A 21,328-nucleotide genomic window follows, 5' to 3' on the forward strand; every position below is an offset into this window, starting at 1 on the left:
CATAACATTTATTTTAATTACAACATTTAAAATAAAGATTCCAGTGACTCTACCGCATGTCACAAACTACCTTTCATTCGTAATTTGGGCAATGCTTAAAACACTATTAATATGGACTTCAGAAGTGTAGCAGAGCATACACTGAGGGCAGAAATTTAATTTTGTGTGTATACTGTTTTCTCAGTTTTCAATATGGATTTCTGCCTTACGTCCTCCATAACACCTTCTTCCTTTTAACCTGTAAAAGCTCTGTGGTGAGAAACAAAGTGCAAAGCACTAAATGGAGGGTACAAAACAACTGCATAGACCAGATAATGAAGAAAGGGTAACATTCTGTTATTTCTAACCTAGGACAAAACACTGAAAGTGCTTTCCCACTGAGAAGAATAATAGCCAGATACAAATGTGTGTAAAAACAAAGGTAATGCCACAATTAAGCCAAGGGCATTAGAGCATCTTTCCAAGATTGCATGAAGGGTCTGTGTAGTTCAGTTTCTTGTCTCTGATGGTGGCCAACAACATATGTCCAAAGGATAGTATCAAGCAGCACAAGCATGCAAGGAGAGTTGTTTTCCCTGAACAGCAGAAACAGTCCAGCTTCAGCACACTGTGATTGTGATCATCCTCAGAGTATGGCACCAGTGATGTCTCAGAGAAGGAGATATTCATGAGGCACAGAGATGCATTCCACACATCTCATTCCCATCATTGGTCAGCACATCCTCCTCTTTTATCATTGGACACATTGCTTTCCTTCCCTGGGGTGACTGTCCTCTCGTCCTTTTCCCAAATTCCCGGATGTCCTCCCTTTGAGCAGAGCTGGCCAGGCACACTTACACACTCTGTGCTGGGATTCTGTGCTGTACTGCCATCCCCCAGCAGTTCCCCCACAGGAACCAGGAACCTGAAAACTGACTACTCACCACAGTAGTCATTGTGTAAAAAAGTGTAGATAGTGTTTTTCCTCAGCTACTGATTAGGTCTGGAGGCAACTGGAACCAATAAACCATGCTTCTCTAATATTCCCTAAATGCTTCTCCAGGAAAGGTCAAAATTTTGAGCTGCTATATACTTTACTTGCACTGGATCTATTATGACACCTGAAAATGGGCTTGAAGTCCTGTTTATTTTTATCTCTAGAAGTTCCTTAATTCAGGAAGCCTAGAACACCCTTTTCACCTAAACCCAGGAGTCGAGCTTTAAGGCCACTGTCTGTGAGTGTAGTCATTTCAGTCTCACCTCTGAAAATATTCTGAGCTGCATCACCTGCCTCCCAGATAAACACAGCTGCTTTGACTCATTCCAACCAAAACTTTTATGTTTTCTAGGCATTCACAGAATACTTACTCTGCCAGACAGAAAACATGACCATTGTGTTTTATGGTTAGTATGCCACAAGAGAGAAAGTAAGCACAGCTTACAGGAATGACTGCTGAAAATAGTGAATCTCCATTCAGTCCTTTGCAGACCATAAATATTTTTACTACACAGTTTGACTGTTCTGCTAAGCATTTTTCTTAATATTTTCCAGAGAGCACCTAATTTTGACTGAGCTTCATCTGGGCATCTACATGTCACAGTCCAAGACACAAGTTTATGGCACACATTCCCTTCTGATTCAGCTGAAGCTGAGCTGCAGCTAATGATTTTTTCATATTGGTGTCTCTATCAAAACCCAGAAGGACTTAATACTTTCCAACCATATTGATTTTCAGTTCTCCCAGATATGTATTAGCTTTGCTATTAGAGATTAAAAAAAAATCAGATTTCTTCTGCTGTTGTACATTTCCTATTTCTGTGCCAATGTAGCAGAATAAAACCCTGCAGAGAGTTGGGTTTAGAGCTGGTAATAACAGTGTGAAAGAAAAAAAGAGACAATAATTACCATTAGCCAAGAAAATTCTCCAACATGAATGAAAGAAAGAGAGAATTCTCCCAAAGGTACATCTTTGTGACACCTGAGTTAAATAAGATGCTTAAGCCCTGAATCTAGTCTGCTGTTTTGCATTATCTTCATAGTTATGTTTCAAATTACCTTTGTTTCTCCAGAGTATAGTGTTACTTCTGGGTTCTCTAATAGTTTTATGGTTTTAATTAACAGAAGTCTTGTATTCTCCAGACTATGCTGGTCAAGCTTTCTTTCATTAGGAGGGTGATGTCAGGTGCATTTTAGCACCTCTGTTGTGATTTAGTTTGCTCTTGTTTGCTTTTTTTAGCTTCTGCTTTCTACCTGTACTTCAAACACCAAAGTTTGTCTAATAGAATGTCCAACTGTTTGACTTTACATGTGAGTATGTGATGTTGAAATGGGACCTTGTGAGCACCTGTGTAAACTGTTCCACCTCACAGCTTTTTGTTCTGAAATTTCCCTGTGGAGTTTTAGACACTTTGGGAAATTATATGTAAACATCTTCCATCTAGATATTTTCATCTGAGCTATTCACTTTACACTCTTCTTTTAGCTGACAATGAGACATAGGAACTTTTAAGCCACCACTAGTCTGATTTACTTAGGAAGACTTGTAGAAGATGATGTGAGATGCACTTTAAAAGTACTTAGTCCTCTGAATTGCCTAGAGACAAAACCTAGTTGAGACAAGGTTAGTTTAATCCCAACTTCTATTACTTTTCCCTTTTTCTTCCATAAAACAGAAACTCCCACCAAATCTTCAAGAAACCTGTGATTATCTTTTCTTGCAGGGATTTTCTCCTATTTCATGTTCCTTCACTTATCCTTTCAATATTTTATTGAAGTTAGCCTTTAAGAAAATGTCCCTTCTGAGGTCTTCTGTATTTCCTTGAGACATGATATTTCTTCTGCCGTCCTGCAATTTTGGTCCTTTTCTGCTGAAATACTGTTGTGTAGCTTCAAACACACTTCCCCCAAAGGTGGAAAGTTTTTCACTCAGTTCCAATCTGTAGTTTATATTTCCATGTCTTTCTCACTCCCTAATCTGTCCCTCCACTCAAAATAGAATTTCCTAGAGTACAGTTCTGGTTTGGATTTGAACTGTGCATTTTCTTTTACAGCTCCTCTTTACTCCCTGAATTTATATTCATTTCAGCATGGAAGGACTGTGACAGCTGCTGTTTCTTGCTTCCTAATGTGATCTTCAGTCTTTGACAGAGGATCTGAATTTTATGTTCACACAAATGCAATTTATCCATTTTTTTTTTTACTGTGATATTTGAAGAGTTCTGTGTGTTCCCGTGTTGGAATGACCACAACAAGAAAAAAAACCCATGATTTGGCCAACAGTGTCCGAGACCCAATACTCTTTCCATGTTCTAGTATATTCCTTTGACACAGTACTGGTGTGTTACAATGCTCTATGACACCTGTCACAAAATGTAAGCGGTTGGTATTCAACTAGCTGCTTTCTGAATGCAAAATACTTTTCCCCTGCTTTCCTCACTGGGGCAATGACTGACTGAGCTACACCATTTTGAGATCAGGAATATGATGCCTTGACTGCTACCTGAGTATTGTGTATTCTGTTGAGTGTGATATCATGAGCATCACCTCCCCTAACTGCTTATCTTGACTTCTGCCTGAGGAGCCATGATAATTATTTTTTATAAGCACTTTTTATCTGCAACCACTCCCTGTGATGTCAAGGGTTTCAGATTTATGGTTTTCTTTCTTTTGGAATGATTTATGACCTCTTTACCAGGTTTGTGGGGGTTTTGTTGGTTGTTGTTGGGTTTTTTTTATGGTGGGTTGTTTTTTTTTGTTTTGTGCTGGTTTTTTTTTGGAAAGACATCACACTCAGATCTGGCAACCATGAAAAAGATGAGCAGAACAGAATTGGAGGGAATGTGAGTGTCCTACCCTGCATCTACAGAATAGAGGTGATGTGGGAGGGATTTTTTGTGCAGGGACATGCAATGAGATAATGGAGGAGCTGTCTGTTAGCAGCTGATCCTGAAAGCTGATCGTGGGAGGAGAAGGAATTCCAGCTGGGAAAAAAGGACATAGTTATAGCATGGCTATACTTTACAGCATGTGAGAAACAGAAATTCATGTTACTTCAAACAGATGAGAAATCAAATTTGCATAGTCAAAGCCCTGTGTGAGAGAAAGAGTTATTATCAGGCTCAGTCCCTCCTCTGACAATATTTTGAGAAAGAGCCAAATCGATGACTAACTTTGACATGGGTTCATAATTTAAGCCTAAGCAGTGCTAAAAATACGCCAGAATTACAACTTTTTTTGTAGCTCGTACTTCTTTGATTCTGAAGTACAAGTTCTGTCTGCAATATTGCAAGCAGCTTCTTCTAGATTCTGCATGGAGTTACGATGCTGGGTTATGCATGGGAATCATTCTGGTATAAGCAGGAATGCAACGGTCCCAGGAGAGACAGAGATGGCTCAACTGGGATTTCTCAGGAGATTTCTTTTAGTGAGGCATCTCTCTTACTCATCTCCCAAGAAGACAGAGGGACCATCACTGATGTAAGATTTTGGCCTGTAGTTGGCTGTTATATTTCTTTTGTCACAGTTTCTGTATATGTGTTAATGGGACCTCTTAAAAGGTTATCTCTTTTAGGTTACCCTTTAAAGGGTTAGTAAGAATACATTAATTTAATGAAAATCTCTCATGATTTTCAGATATTTTGCAATATCCCTGGGAAAAAAAAAAAGAGGATGAAGCATGTGCTACGTGTATGACATTGGATAATCATTAATGACTTCAGTGTGAAAATAAAAGAGGAAAACAAGAGAAATCTGGAGAAGAATATTATGTTTCCAATGCAGGCAATGGCATTGATATTTTTTCAAATTTCTGCATCTGGTAATAACCACTCTTGAAAGGAATCTCTGTTCCCTGTGTTCACTTGCATTTAGAATTGCTGAGGCCTATAACAGTGTCAGCTTTTGTGAAAAACATAAGGAAAAACAGGTGGAAAATGGAAACATTTGTCATTAAAATTTTCACAAAAATGTGTCCCTTACATCAACTACCATTTTAATTTCAAATTGTATGGCTGACTCTGATATAAAGAGTTAAATCATTCTTCGTGTAAATGGATTCCCCTCTGCCTTGTTTCTTTTTCCATTGAAATAAATCTTACATTGAATCATTTGAAAGGATGTAGTTTAATATTTTTTGACAATTTCAGTACTGCAGGATGCTTTCTCTAAAATCTGAAAGAATGGAGCTTTTGGGCTGACAGACAAAAATATCATTACTGTATATTACCACAATTAAATCTGTAAGAAGTAAAATAACTGCCTCTTTGCAGTAACACTCCTCTACAGATAAGTGGTGAACATGAGCCATATAATTTTCAGAGGCAGTGTTCCAGACAACTCTTTTTTGGCTAGCTAAATTTTGGCATGTTACAAGCTGAACATTCACAGATGGCAGGAGCAGCAAGATAGAAACACTTGGAACCCTAAAATATAATGCAGAATTGTGTTACAAAACTTCTGTAGGAAAGTTGAAAAGATTAGAACATTAGAACAAGGGTCCTACCTACCCAGTGCTGAAAGAAAACTTCAGGAGTGGAAAACAGCTCTTTTTTCTTTAACCTTTTGAAGCATGGAGGGCATTCATCCAGTATTACGCACTTTTGTTGTTATTCCTTCCTTTTCAATTATATTGAATTTCCATAATGCTTCACTGTGGCATTTCCTTAGCCTCAGCTTTCTTATAAGCATCTCATTCTTCCAGAAAAGAAATAACGGATAAAGTGGAAAATTACCAGTAAGGCTTTAGACCAGCAGCTCTGAGTGTGGGAAGGAAAAACACAGCATTTGGCTGCAGAAACATAAAATAGGTGGTTGGTTATAGGTTAGTTCAGATTCTTGTTAGCCCAAGTTACCTTAAAAAACAATGCCACAATGCTTAGTTTCTCAGCACATTCCATCTATAATGGCACCAACTGGACTTTGGGCACCAAGTAGTTCAGGTCCAGGTTATTGACATCAGCTAGAGTGATCCAGCTGATGCCACCCAGACAGATTTTAAGCAGCTAACAATTCTCTTTTAACCAGTAAGTCTACTTCAAAATGAAACTCTTTCTTCTTCCACAAACTATCACAGGCACTGTTGTCTTTTCTGTCAATGCAAGTAAATCACTGGTATAGAATGGTAATCAAGTGGGTTATGAAAGCACTTTAAGAGAGATACTCCTGAATACTATTCTTCAGAAAGAATCATAAAATTATTGGTTTAAAGGAAACCATTAACACATTTGTATCCTTCAATTCAAAACTCAGAAATAATAACAACTATAGCCATTCTCCTACTGTTCTTCATCTTCCTACCTCCCATTCCCTACTGCGAATTGGGACCAATACAAAAGGTAAAATGATAACCAAGTGCTCATATGAAAATGCATACAGGGCAACCTCTGGCAGCAATGCCATCTCTTTCAACTTGTTTTACTCTGACTGCAATCATTGAAAGATTCTTTCATCCATTTAAGTTTAGAGCAAAGAACAGTCATCATAAGTATTAACCTCAACTTCTTTCAGGTGGTGCTCGTTTTCCTGAGTGGAGCACCTGATCTGCAAAGCAGTCCCTCAGTAAAAGCCATGTTGCAATATGGAATGTATTTTGGCTCTCTACTGTGGCATAACCTAGTGTCTTTAAGAACAAACAGAAGCAGTTGGCTTCAGATCCTCAAAGATCTACCTAGTCACAGGGTGTCTAACTACCAGGGTGCACTTAGTGGAAACCAGTGACCTAAGGTAAAGGAGCCTTACTCATCATCTTCCCCCTTCTTGCCCAGCCTTTCACACAGTGGCTTGCCCCCATCCTTTTCCCATAGTCCAGGGAAAAGGGTGGATTTAAGCATTCTTAGCACACAGCCATCTAGGTTTATAGAGGGTGAGCTCTTCCTCAGCTAATCTATAAATACAGTTATTTCTGATCTGGTTCTACCAAAATATTCTACTTTATCCTTTGGACCTGCAAAAGATAATCAATTTGATTTTTTCAGGTCTACTTTGTGTATTGGCTGTCTGCCAGTTTTTCAGATAAAGGTAAAGAAAAATACTGAAAATAGACTGCAGATAGTTGGAGAGGAAAAATGCAGGCTTTCTGAGAAAGAATGGTAGTATTAATGTTCTTAATCTAAAACAAAATTTGTCAGGGCTTGCTAATAACCTGTTAACCTACTGCTGATCAGCTAACTTCCTGTAGTTTCTCCCACCTTTCCTTCATTACCACATAATCCCTTGTTCCACTAATATTTTCTCTTTTCTCTTTGTTCTTTTATCTCTCATTTTCTCATGGTATTGTTTGCTTGTCTTTAAGATTATGAGATCCTGAAGCACAATCTAGAAGTTCTCTTCTGTGTAAAGCATTCACTGCTGCTAGCAACAGTGATGAGAGCTGGTGAGAACACTTTGAACTGATCATTTTATGTCCGGAAAAGCTTTTTTTCTAAAAACAAAAACTGTTCTACGCTGTTGATTTTAACAGCTTTTCCCATAGAAATGTTTCTGAAGATTGGGATGAAGTGTCCAGTAAAAAACTGAGACAGAAACCTCATCTTTCCTATCTAAAAATGGATATTTTCAATGCACCTCCATTTTGTGATTTTTTTAAGACCTTACAAGTAACCTTCTTCAAAGAAATATTCAGTTTTCACAACATTTATACTTTTTTTATTTCTGAATAATATTTATAAGTAAGCAAATTAGTGTCTTTGATTGATGTGTAGCTCTGATCTAATTATTATTATTATTATTATTATTATATTATTTAATACTTGGGTCATTATTTAATTTTCAGATCAATTATTTTTAAGCATCATGATGATGCCTCTGTGACTAGTTCTTTGAAATTACTCACATTTTCTCTCACACTGTCTTTGCTCGGTTCTGGAAGAGGTAAGAGGCTTTCTGATTTCTTTGTTGAAATTGTGGGTCCTTTGAACATAATAGCATGCCTGTGCTCATTTTCAGTACAGCACCAGCTTTATCTCTCCTCTCAGGAAAGTGATGATCATTCCTACTTATTTACCTCTGTCTGTTTACTGCATGGTGAAAACTCTTTCCAGGGTGTCTTGGGTTGAAAAATGTAACCAAAATGTGTATTCTATTTTCATCTGTTGAAACCAGTTGGGATATATTGTTCTTTATCTCTTGTAACTCTAGGGGGAAGAGGGTGGATGCCTTCTGTTAATGGGACACCTGATAACACTAGATAAGGCAGTGTTTCTTATTTCTTTCATCGACTTTGTCTCCCCCTTCGGGGGACATCTTCTGTTAATGGGCCCCTAAGGCTCACCAGTGCCATGACACATTACACCATCCCACTGTGAGATGCACCACACAGTGGGGAGGAGCCAACCATTCCCTACCCAGATAAAATGGGGACACAGGGACCCCAGAGCAGCCAGTTTCCACTGGATTCCCAGAGGAAGACTGCATCTTTTTCCTGAGGATCATCTCTACTTTAACAGAGCCACATCTATCACTCTGGGAGGACTTACTTCAGGCTGCTTCCAACACCCTGACCAACAGGGTGTCAGGTTTGCATTCTGACTCTGTCAGTGTTCCTTTGTACTATTGCATTTATCTTATTTTATTTTATATTTTACCTTTCTTGTTGTTTGTTCTTCTCTCTCTAATAAATTGTATTTCTGACTTGTAGTTTCACTGGTTTTGCTTTCAAACCAGTACACAGGACCCAAGTAGAAGCCACTCTGCACAATCAGGCACAGCAGAGATCCTTGTGAACTGTGACAGTAATGAGACAGCAGTGCCCTGGCAGCCAGAAGGGCCAGGCCTGTCCTGGGGTGCATCAGGAACAGCATCACAGCTGGGCAAGGGAGGGGATTGTCCTTGTCCTGCTCTGCTCTGAGCTGGGGCAGCCTCACCCTGAATACTGTGTGAAGTTTTGACTGCCACAGTATAATGAAGTTATAAAGCTATTAGAGGGTGTCCAAAGGAAGGCCATGAAGCTGTTGAATGATCTAGAAGGGAATCTGTATGAAGAGTGGATGTGGTCATCTAGGCTGTTTAGCCTGGAGGAGACTGAGGGGAGGCATCATCGCAGCAACAATTTCCTCATGAGGGAAGAGGAGGGGCTGACACTGATCTCTTCTCTGTGGTGACAGTGACAGGACCCGAGGGAATGGGATGCCACTGAGTCAGGAGAGATTTACATTAGGTATTAGGGGAAGATTCTTCACCCAAAGGATGGTTGGGCACTGGAGCAGGCTCTCCAGGAAAGTGCACATAGCACCAAGCCTGACAGAGTTCAAGAAGGTACTCTTGGGCCCATGGTGTGATTCTTGGGGCTGTCCTGTGCCATGCATTTACACTGGGAGACCATTTTTTCCCTAGCTGTGAGAGAAATGTAAGATTAGAGTTAAGTTTCCCTGTTCACTGGAATTCATGGGATTTACATGCATAAAACATAGGCAGTCATACAAACCTCTATTCCCCTCTAAGTCCAGGTCTAGCACAGGCTTTAGGTGCATACTTGTGCCTTTTAGTAAAGCAAGCTAGTTTAAGGCAACGGTATGAGTCCCATATGGCTTGTTAGAGGGGTCCTCTGCACCAGGCAGATGCCTCTTCCTGTCCCTTCTCTGTGGTTCTCTTCCCCTTCATTTGCATTAGCACCACCACAGGACATCTGTGCTTGGAAATCGGTTAGGAATATGAAGCATGTTAAGATAACAATTTAAGGAGAGAACAGGTATCAGGACTCCTTTCAACTCCAGATCATTTCACCATCCTGCTTTTACAGTACATCCTCATTAACAGTTGCACAAGTGTAGCTGAGGACACTAGGCTGTGTATTGGAACAAATAAGAAGCAGAAAGCCCTGAGACAAGTTCATCACCAAGCAAAGGACCATGGGAATATAATAGGATTTTTTAAAGAAAAATACCACATAATTTGAGACATGAAAAATTCATGAGAGCTAACAAAATTGTCCCCTTTGTTTTGATTTCCATCAACCATATGATACTTTTTCTATTTTCCTACCTTACAGTGCTGTTACAAGTTTTTTTCACAAAATGTTTGCAATGCACTTTGGGATGTTGAGACCAAATGCAAAATCTGTACTTTTATAATGAATGAATGATTATAAAATTTTAAATTAAAGAAAATCTGCATAAAAACTTTCATGAAGCTTTTTAATAGAGTACCTAATAGTTTCATTCTTTATGTCTGAATGTGAGCTATGTAGCTTTTTATGACATCATTTATTTCATCTGCACATGCACTGTTCTACTCTTTACATAAAATGTACTTGTTCTTAAAATAAACCTGACCTCTCAGTGACTCATAGTTAAAACCAGAAAGTTTGAAAACATGTTGATATGTTTAGCTCTTAAAAAAAAAAAGAAATAAGCAGGAAGGAAAAGTTGTGTGGTTTACAGACTGATCAGTATGGAAGAACTGCTCATTTGCCCTCAGCACTGCTATGTAGCCCTGTGTTGCCCTCTGGCCAGCAATCAGAGCAAACAGTTTCTTCTGCTTCTGCTTCGCTGCACCTGTTCCAAGTGCTGCCATGCACAGAAAATTAGTACTCTTGAAATAAAAGTAGTACAAAAAAAAAAAAGGAAAAAAGTGGAACAGGTGTTCAGGTTAATAGTTTAATTTTAAATATTGATGCTGAAAGTTTCCTTGTCTCTAGACAACAAAAATTAACCAGTGTTCCACCAAACTGTTAGATTTTCCCTGAGTAACCATTTAAATTGTTAAATGAATATGCAGACATGTATTTCCACGTGTCCAATTTTTCAAAAGTCTGAGTGTTTTTTTTAAAGCTTTTTTTGCTTACATGATATATAAATATATCCTGTTATTTAGAGGTGAACAACAGAACTATTTTCATTAGCTATGACTCAATAGAAGCAAACCTACACAGATGTGGAGATTAAAAATAGACCAACTGTATGGTCACGTTATGTTTAATATTTTGTACAGGTAAAAAATTAAGATTAAGCCTGCACTATTTGGATGGCTAGTGTAAAACCTGTTTTAAAAAATCTTACATCCCTGAATAGCCAGTGACAAATCTTGCTGTCCTCCCACATTGACTACCCTTGTTTTCTGCATAAAGCAGGCTCCTCTGTAGGCCTGAGGTAGAAATTCCTGCTTTGGGAGAACTTCTTTGTGTCCTTTAACTATTTTGGGAGAAGTGCGTCTTTGCAGAAGTAAAGGACATTTAAGTCAGGAACCTGTCTTCCACAGGGAGCTTACAGGATGAATAGAAAATTGCTGATCCAGTCTGAAGAAAGATGTTAGATGAAGAGAGCGATGCTGCATTTTCAATACTTGACTTGTGTATTAGAGGACTTCCCAGAATTGGAATCTCTCTTTCCCAGAGTTCAGGGCACCCTCTCAGAGTGGTGAGGGAGCATCTGCCATCCCCCAGCATGAGCAGCAGGCAGCTTCAGTCTTAGCATGAGCCTGTGTTCTCCCCACAGCTCTCCTCACAAACATGGCCTGTGTAGCCTTGTGAGGCCCAAGCAACACTTCCACGAGGCACAAATGAACCTCATAGGAGTGGCACCTCCTGGTCACTTGTTTGGGAACAACAGGAAACTAAGGCTCGTGGCACGTACTCCTAGCACACAGCCATTTTTGTTTTGCAGTCAATTATGTGCCAAGGCAAAACTTATTTGCATTGCAGGGTGCTTTTACTGCCTGCAGGGTCAACAATGACATGTCTTGAGCCCGGGAAAGTTTTAACTTCAGCAGAGTGAAGCTGTAGGTGTGATGTAGGTCAGCTGAGCCTCGATTATAGCAGAGTTTGAGAGGGTTACAAGCAAACACATGGGCAGCCCAAGCTTCTGCACCTCAGGCTCAACTAGGGACATTTGAGATGTGGGTGGTGGACGAACAAGAACTGGAATGTAGGCATCCTTCACTATCCTCAAGGGCTTGCTCATTTTAAGACTTTTAAATCCTAAATTTTGTCCAACTGTGAGTGAACTCAGTGGCTAAAAGATACTAGAAAGCAACCCACAGGAAATAATTCACTGCTGGGTAGAGGGCTCACAGATGATTTTGACAGATCACATCAAGGCAAGCTACTTTTTCCCAAAGGCAATGCTGTTGGGTTATCTAGGTTCATCATCCATACTGAAGAATCACTTTGTACAATGTCACTTTTGGTTGTAGTCTTTGGTTGGACAGATTTAGGGCAAAGCATCTTTACACAATTTCACACTGGGCTGTGTGGGTGAAAGAAGATCCTAACTCAAAGGAAAAGTAATTTTTAATCTTCACAGTGAAACACTGATTTTAACAATGACAGCTGCTGTGCACACTTTGTTAGCCTGAAGTTACATGGCAAAAACACTGTGACATTCAGTATTGCAACTCAGATTCTGGCCATGGCAAGACACAGCCCTGACATAAAGGGCAGAAAATTTTGCCCCCGTATTCTCTGTTGGAAGGTTGAATTTTATCCTTGTGAAACTGTTGATGAAAAAAAAAAACAAAACAAAACAAAACAAAACCCAAACAAACAAACAAACAAAATCCCCCAACAAACAAACCCCCACACATTAAATCTTTACTACTAAAGGTAATCATCTGGCACCATAGTGAAAGGATGTGTAAAACTCATGTAAAGATCACTTATCGCAAAGAGACTTTATCTTTCAGAGACCAGTTTTGTGCCTAAATAACCAATTAGCAAGATTCAGGGTAAATTTCCTGCATTACTCAATTTGAGGAAGAATCCTGAACTGCTGTCTCCCTGTTTTATGTAGGTATCTTAGCCATTATCTTAGCCATTCGTATTGCAAAGTAAAATAATATTTAAATGTAACTGCTGTTTAATATTGAAATAAATGTGAACTACTGAAATCACAATCATGCAAAACACAGATACATCTGACTTTCAGCTGTTGTGTCAAGCCAGCCATGTTGTAAAAAATATCAATGCATTAAATTATTCCGGTGTGTACCTGGGAGGGGAGTAAACATCACATAGCAAACAGGAATTTTGTGTTTTGGAAAAGGCTCAGTCTGTTGTGCTCATTTGGAAACTGCACTGAATACAACCCCACCAGTACAATGATCAGGAGAATATTGAGTTTGAAGATCCAGCTGGGTTTACATCATAACTTAGTACTGCCAGAGTTTGTGCAGTACCTGATATAATGAGTGGCAAAACCAGATCTTACATTAGGAAAGGGGCAACATTAAGTGCCAAAGTGTTTTAATCAAGTTCAGGATTATGCAGTAGCTGACAATATATACAACTTATTTATTAAATTGTTTATCTCCTCTATTTATGATTCTTATTCTAGGATATTTAAAAGAAGCAAATTTCTTAACATAGCAAAGTCTGACTCTGTTCTAAAAATGCCCAAGATTATGCCAAAATTTACAGCTGTGGAGGTTCTCTTCTGCCAGTTTCCATTATGGTTTTATCATCAGCTTTGTCTTTTCCCTTACCACGCTACCCTTTGATGATATCCTTTGTCTCCTCAGATTAATTTCTTTTTGGTGCTAATTACATACAGTTATTTCCAGCCTGACAGAGTAATCAGTACAGTTGAAAAGAAGCACCAAGATCATTGGCATTCTGACAATTATAGCCTCGGACAACTGCACCCCACCTGTGAATTTACCTGCAAAATACCCTTTCCCTTGTCCCAGACCTGAATGCTTGCTGAGTGCTACAGATCTTATTTTTCTGACATTCAAAAACTTTCTGGTTCTGAACATATTTTTATTCTTGGGCAGATTATAACTGTCATTTTCTGTTGAATCTTAAATATGGATGACTTCACATTTTATCATCCTGATTTATTCACTACCAATGCAAACTCAACACAGTTTAAAAAAATGAGTTTCTTATTTTCCACATGCATATTCATTAGCAGGTGGAAAGGATCAAACACAATCACAGTGCTTACTGAGGCAATTTGCCTGCATCTGCCCACTTTTTATTGTTTCAGGTCACCTGTTCTTTAGAATTTTTCGTGTCCCTGCTGTAGCACAGAACACCCTGCTTCACTAAATACCATCCATACATATGATGAAGGAGTAAGTCCTTCAGAGCAAGGAAGATGCCAAAAGGAAGGAAATAATTTAATTAAAAAAAATAAATCCATACTAGAGATCAGAGGGGAACTTGTGGCAAATGACTGACAGTGATGCTGCCATGCCTGATCTGTTCCACACCGCAACATCGGAGGCAGTTCTGCCATCTGTGTTTCCAGGTGGGAATAGGGGACATCAGAGAGAAGAATCTCTGGTGCTGAAGAGCAGAAAGTGTGTTGTGGGCAAGAATGATAAAAAATGGCTGGGACAGCTGGAATAAGCTCTTCTCAGGGAAGAAAGAAGGCACAGTTTTGTTGTTTAGCACAGAATAGAATCCATTATATCGAATTTCTTTGGGCATTTATTTAACATCTGATGGTCAGGCCAGGCATCTACAGCTCTTTACAAGCAGACATTAAAGACTCTGTAATGTTCCACATGCACTGTGGGGCCTCTAATCCCTTCTTCCTGTTTATTTTGTTGGGTTTAAGTCCACTGGTTTTAGTGCAACTACACTAGCACAGAACTGGAATAAGACAGGACTCAACTGTGTCATGAAAGCTATCCCACCATACACTGTACCATGTCAACTGTGTCCACTATTTTGGTACTTTCATGCTGAATAGGAATTGTAGTACTCCTTTTCCCAAATTATTTCCAAACTTTGATTGAAAGAAGAATCTATCATTCAGAATACAAGAAAGCACTAAGAATAAAACCACAGAGAAAAAAACCACACCGTTAACTTTTCTCTCATTTAGAAGGGATTTTTTGACTTCCTTGTAATAGGGAAAAATGCATTTTCTCAGCTGTAATGCGAACAAATTTACTAGACTATTTACTGCACACCTGGTAACATACTGTGCCAAGAAATCTCTTGGAGAAAGGAAGTTTTTCTGAGATCCACATTTTAATTCCCTGGTGCTTCTCTCGGGACTTCTGTGCTGTACAGTACAGATATTCTTCATAATCACATTTCTAATTATTTTTTTTATGGGCAGGGAGATGTCACCACATTTTTGACTGGATGAACAAAATTTAATATTAGTTAACCCACCTTATTTCCTGCTTCAGGGAGCCATTAGATTTAATGGAGCAGTTATTCTGACATTTCTGACTCTGACTGACAATCAGTTTCTTATAGTTAGATCAGGAGCATACTCTGGGCTAGAAGATCCTCTGATGATTTGCATAGTTATATATACATTGCTTCACTCCGGTTTGCATTCTCTGTATTTATATTTAGAGACTTGGTTTGAGTTTTCCTAATGAGATGTCACCCCAACTTCACTTCTTAATGTTTATACTACTACAGGTTTTTGCCACGTCTCTGCATGGTTAAGGGATCAGTGGGGGGACTTGCACCAGGAGTCACTGGACATGTCACAGTTCAGATGCCACCACACAGGATGTCTTTGCAGTTGTAAACTAACAACTTCATAATTTGTAAAATAAACTACTTTGGAAACATAAGGTTGGTGGTTTTTTTATTCAGAACAAAAAAGGCACCAATCTCTAGCTGAACAATAACCTATAGAGCATCCTCTTAGGCCTTTTCTGAACTTCGCTTTTGTTTTCCTGTCGGTAATGATCTGCAGATATTTGAGGAATTGCTTTCCTTTTCTGAAAATTTTCAAGGATAACTTCTATCCTTAAGCAATAAATTCCACAAGACAACTTTTGGAGATGACTTTCTTCACATTTATTTCAGATATAGCACACCTGAACATAGAACACACTGTACTGCACTAGTGTACACCATGGTAGCTCTCTAGCTGCCTCTGCTATTCTTAAAAATTACTCTTTTTTTAAATTTTCTGTAGATTGATGAAGATTATTTGTCTTATATACAATTAATATATATAATTAATTGGTACTGACCTATTTCAAAAGCAATTTCTTCTCACCTTGGGGTGAAAGCACTTTTGCAAACCCAATAAAAAATAATATTTTGAAATCTACTTTCTTAGCTTGAATAAATTTTTTCTACTGACAAGTGGGCCTCTGCAGAGGTTTATTATAGGACTGACTTATCTGCAACAAATTCATTAGAATATTAAGCACTTGACCTATGTTATATAGCCACTACCCAAGATGGCACAAAATTGACCTGGAAACACCTGGAAGAATCACAAATGGAGTGGGTCACAGATTATGGTAAGTGACCTGGGACTTTGCCAAACACTTTAAAATATTAGCTAATGTATTATGCTCATTGTTTTACTAAAAACTAGGCTCAGCAGAGGCTGGAGATATTTTGCAGCTGCAGAAGTCATAAAAGATTCATCATGACAGACAGTGTTGCAGTCTTTTCTAATATGTACAAGGTTTTGAATAGAACAAGTTCCCAGCATTGATGAAACCAGACAAAAGCTAAAGATTGCCTCAATGGGAGCAATATTACTACCTATGTTTTGGCAAAGGTCAAAGGCCAATTTCAATCTGGATTGAAATTCATTTGTGTTGGGAGCTGAATATACTTGGAAAAAGAAACTTTCAGTCTCAAGAATCTAGTCTTGTAGCCTAGATTTCAGGCTGTTGGAGAGACCACAATTTCCTAGCTAAACTGCTTTGTTACTAGCAGAAAATCTGCCTCTTTTACACATCTCTGACAGCCTTGCACAGTTCTGTGTAAGACTTCAGAGCTGGTGACTCTATAACATAGGCTGTTTATGTTCGAACCTCCGTTCTCCTTTTAGTATTTCATTTCTCTGTGTGCCTCGATCTCTCTTTACTCAATTTAGGATTTAAAATACCTCTGAGACAGTTATTTTAGAGATGGAGCTACATTTTGATTTAGCTTTGTAAAATATGTGTAATAAGAACATAGAACACTGATGCCAAAAGGGATAACACTGTTGTTGGGAGTGCAGCTTCTTCCAAGCTAATAGAGGCCAACTGGTATCACTTCTCATGCAGAATTTTCACTGAGTGTTTTACAAGATGCAAACCTGGCATGTCAAAAGTCCATCAATGGATTTGTCTGCTGCCTGTGGGGAGATTGAGTGGAGGTGCCCATGGAAGGTAGGAGGTCAAGGGCTTTTGGAGGGCTTGGGTTACCACATGCCATCACTCAGGCAGGGAAGGTGCAATTCTCTCAATTAATTTGTGTTAAGGACCTGTGGTCCGGGCATTAAACCTATGCTAACTCTGTTCTTTGTTGTTTGGCTGTCCAAATTGCAGTTCAGCTTTGGACAGACATTAAAACCTAGAGAGAAAAGACTGAAGGTATAATATTTTAAATTTTTTAAATGTGTGGGGATAAGACTCACTATTTTACCACTCTACAGTTCAAGTAGAAAGCTATTTACATGGTGTATTAGAGGTTCAACTCTCACTTTAGAGATTATTGCACAGGTACATTGATCTATGTTTTGAAGGAAGAATATTACTTTCAAGAGTCTCAGAATGTGCCTTCTATTGCTCCTATGACATGTGAGTGTGTGTAAATATAAAATAAATCAGCATTACTCAGAAAGGAGGGAACTGGATAGGATATCTTCTTCATGGCTTACTTCACTTGCTACCAACTTACCTGTCTTACAGCCACTTGGGTCACCACACATCAAAAAAAAATTCTCATGGGAAGGCTAGGTATGATGACATCAATAGCATTATTTCAGCTCAAAGTCTTCACAATCACATTTATTCAAACAAATCTGCCTGGTAGTCTCTACAGTCTGACAACACTTACTGCCTGGTAAAGATAGGAAAGCTTTCACGAGTGAGTTTCAGCTCTAGCACACCTAGTAGTGACCTGCACACTGAAATTTGCTCTAAATATTTGCCTGAAGATAATAAGCTATTTCAGCTAACAGCAGCACCTTTTATCCCTACTGAAGAGCTTAGTACTGACACAGTACTTTCTTAAAAGTCTTTGGCTTCTTTGTTAGTACCTGATGCAACTTCTCTTTGTCACACAGCTTCTTCTCTCCCCATTAACAGCAGCAGCCCAGCCTGTCATACTATTTTTAAATCACAGATTTGCCACTTTCAAAGAAAAGAAAAAAATCTTCTAGCAATGAATAGAATGATTATCTGCTTTGATGTAAATGCCCTGCTTTATTTGAAGACTAGTTATAAAAATGTATAAAACAAACTTAAAATTTATATGTGATGTTATGGCTTTTAACTCTGAGACAATGATTTCTAGCTTCCTCCTGAAAATTAAGCTCTTTTCTGCTGCCCTCTTCTTTGTCTTCACCTGAAAATCAGCTTTCATAAAATACCATTCTGCATATTTTAATGGCTGATGTAATCAAGAAAATGCATAAAGTTGTAATTGGGCTTACTCACTTAAGGCTCTGCATTTGCAATTGCTGTCTAGATCCCAAGTGCTGTCACAGCAAAAACACTGCATCAGTGACAGTTTTCTCATTTTATCTGCCCACAATGGGTAATTGTAATTCTGTCCTGGTGGGTTTACTAAAAATGTCTTTGTGAAAGCCTCCTCCTCCATATGGTGACAGATAAGAGAATATGCTGTAATCCTCATTCTTTGTACAAGGAGTTGCTTGCCACTTTGACAGAGAGATTGAACTCCAGTCTCTCAAGCCCATTTTTTTATTTTTAAGCCAGTCATTGCTCTAGATTCATTTTCTGAACTATCAATTTCTTGTCCCTTTCATTTTCAGCACTCATCTACTGAAAATGTTTTGTCGTTCATAAAGCAAAGAAGTTCTTAGAAGAGTAAAAATGTTTTTACTATCTGTTCTCCATGACTTGACAGCAGTCCTCTCAGAAACCTTAAGCAGTGTTGGGCTTCCATTCAATTCAAGATAGTGCATGTAGAAAAGGTTCAATGCACTATGTCCAAAATACTATTATTTACCTAAACTAGGAACTAGCTTTGTAAGTCCTAAACACTAATCCTAAATATGAGTGTTCACTGTCCAAATTCCTAGGGGAATTCATGTTTCCTATGCACCTTTTCCCAATGTTTAATTTCTCTGGTACACCTTTATCTTACCAGGTCAAAAATCAGCACTAAATTAAATCAAGTATGATTTGCCAATCTGCCCAGGACCTAGATTTGTTATCTAGGGCAGAGTAGGGCAAATCTGTGATCTTTACTGAATAAAGTGGGTGCTTCCTCTTCAAAAGAGAAAAAGAAGTCTGAGGAAGCTCTTCATACAACAACAGAGTGGCTGTGACACTTTCTTTGATTCTGTCACCTGCTGAGGAGACTCAGACCAGGCACCCTGTCAGTCCCTCTCAAAGCTGCCCTACTACAGGAACAGGGTCACCTCTGCTGTGCTCCACTGCTGGTGCACAGCTGGGCAGCTCTGGGTGTGCTCTGGAGTGAAGGAGGAGGAGAAGCACTGGCTGTCCCGCTTTAAAGGGATACTGGTGTAGCTTTTCTCTTGCTGATCAGGATACATTTGCAGGATGGGGAGGCTGGTTTCCAGCCCCTGGACACAGGAATATATTCTTCTTTTTGGTCATATAATTAAAACAAATATTCTATAATGGATACTTAATCCTCACGTGGAAAATAATATATCTTTCTGCTGGTGAGTTTCAGAGGGTAAGTCAGGTTCCTCCTCCATTTGTGAAAGGAGTTTTAAAAGGAGCTGAAGACCTTGTTTTAGAGGAGGGTTCAAAGTTACAAACATCAGTGAGGGTGTGGTAACTCCAAACTATTATGAAAGTCTATATTTAGATGTATCGGTTTTTGGTTTATATTTATATGCTTGGTTCTTCATATAAAAAAACTTTAATCATTACCTCACATCTAGGTTTCTCTTTCCTAAATATGTCTGAGGTGTCTGGATGTAACTAAGTGTAATAGTGCAAAGAAACTCAAATAGTTCCAATTCAAAGGTAGGTATTTTCAATCTGGCCACTGCAATGCTTAGCATCAGAGTGTCTAAACACATTATAAAATTTCATTTTATTTTAGTTAGCACGTGGGTCTGACTCATAGGTCCATGAGCTGAATGGTTCTGCATTGAGTTTTCAGATTGACAGTGACATTACTGAGACAAGATATTCAGTCTCAGAATAGCATATGTGTGGGGAAAATACTAGTTTAGAAGGCTATTTTTAATAACAAAAACTATTCTTTCAGTCATTTTTGAAACAAAAGATATCATTATAAAAGGACAATTTTACATATTTCATCATAACAGAGAAATATTAAGTGATTTTATGATTTTGCTTTATTGATTCTTTCCTACAAAAATAAAATAAATTATATTCACAAAGAAAAAAAGGTAGTAATATAGGTATTAGCTTGCCAATTATTTCTCACACACAAAATTTTGGTTTTAAAATTCCTTAAATATGTTTTCTCTAGACTAAATATTCAACTGATTGGTATGTTGCCTAAAACCCTTGTTAATCTCCTGTCTTGGTATATTCCATGTGTTCATAACCTCACAAGTCAGACAAAAGAAGAAAAGAAGTCTGACTGTATTTGGTTACTTTTGCCTAGAATAAATCAGGTCCAGAATTCAAGAGCCTGCTACATTAAAATGGGCTACATTACCATTGGTCTGAAAAAAAAGCCATCTAAGCAGTATCATTTGGGAGCAGGGACAGAAGTCCTTGCTGTCAAATCTGCATAACTGCAATTTTCCATCACTGACAGGTAAAGCCAATTATATTTCTGCTCAGGTCTAAATTTTCTGCTTTCTCAGGGAATAAAGGTAGAGTTCAAGTGCCTGCCTACCTAAAAATGATCACAAAGGGTCATGAGGGTGACTTGTCAGTGGAGGCACTTCTAAACTTTCAGGCCATTTAGGAAAATGTATAGTAAATATAAATCTCTACCAGATCCTGGGCAGAAAGTGAACTCAACTGCAATCTACATTTAGATGATATTTAAGAAGATCAGACCTGAACCAGACTCCTGAAGGCTACGTATTTGATCTTGTGCATTTGAAAAACTCTGGTGTGTCATTAGACCCTTAGATTAGAACTGATATGAATTACACAGCAAAGGAATAAGAATCTGCAGCAAGAAACAATTTAGCACAAATAGGTAAAAGCTCTTCTGAACCACATTTGATGTCCCAAAATAGAAATGAAATATGATCCAGAAGATGATAAGTGAACAAATACAATTGATACATAGGAAGAGGAGGATGGAGATGGGTAGGAACATTGCAATTGACTTGGTTGTGTTACACCAGGGAATACAGGCTGAATGAAATATGTTTAGCTTGAATCTGAACTGCCACTCACAACCTTTGATTAAAAATAAAAACTTGCCTCATGACCTGCAGCATTTTCAATCTACTATTCCAAATATAAAAGCATTTTATGTAGCTACACTGCATTGCTTTTCAGATGTCTAGTTTTGGTTTATGTATATAGACATGATAAATTACTAGTTACAGAGGA

Source organism: Prinia subflava, chromosome 4, assembly GCF_021018805.1.
Source record: "Prinia subflava isolate CZ2003 ecotype Zambia chromosome 4, Cam_Psub_1.2, whole genome shotgun sequence".
Lineage (NCBI taxonomy): Eukaryota > Metazoa > Chordata > Aves > Passeriformes > Cisticolidae > Prinia > Prinia subflava.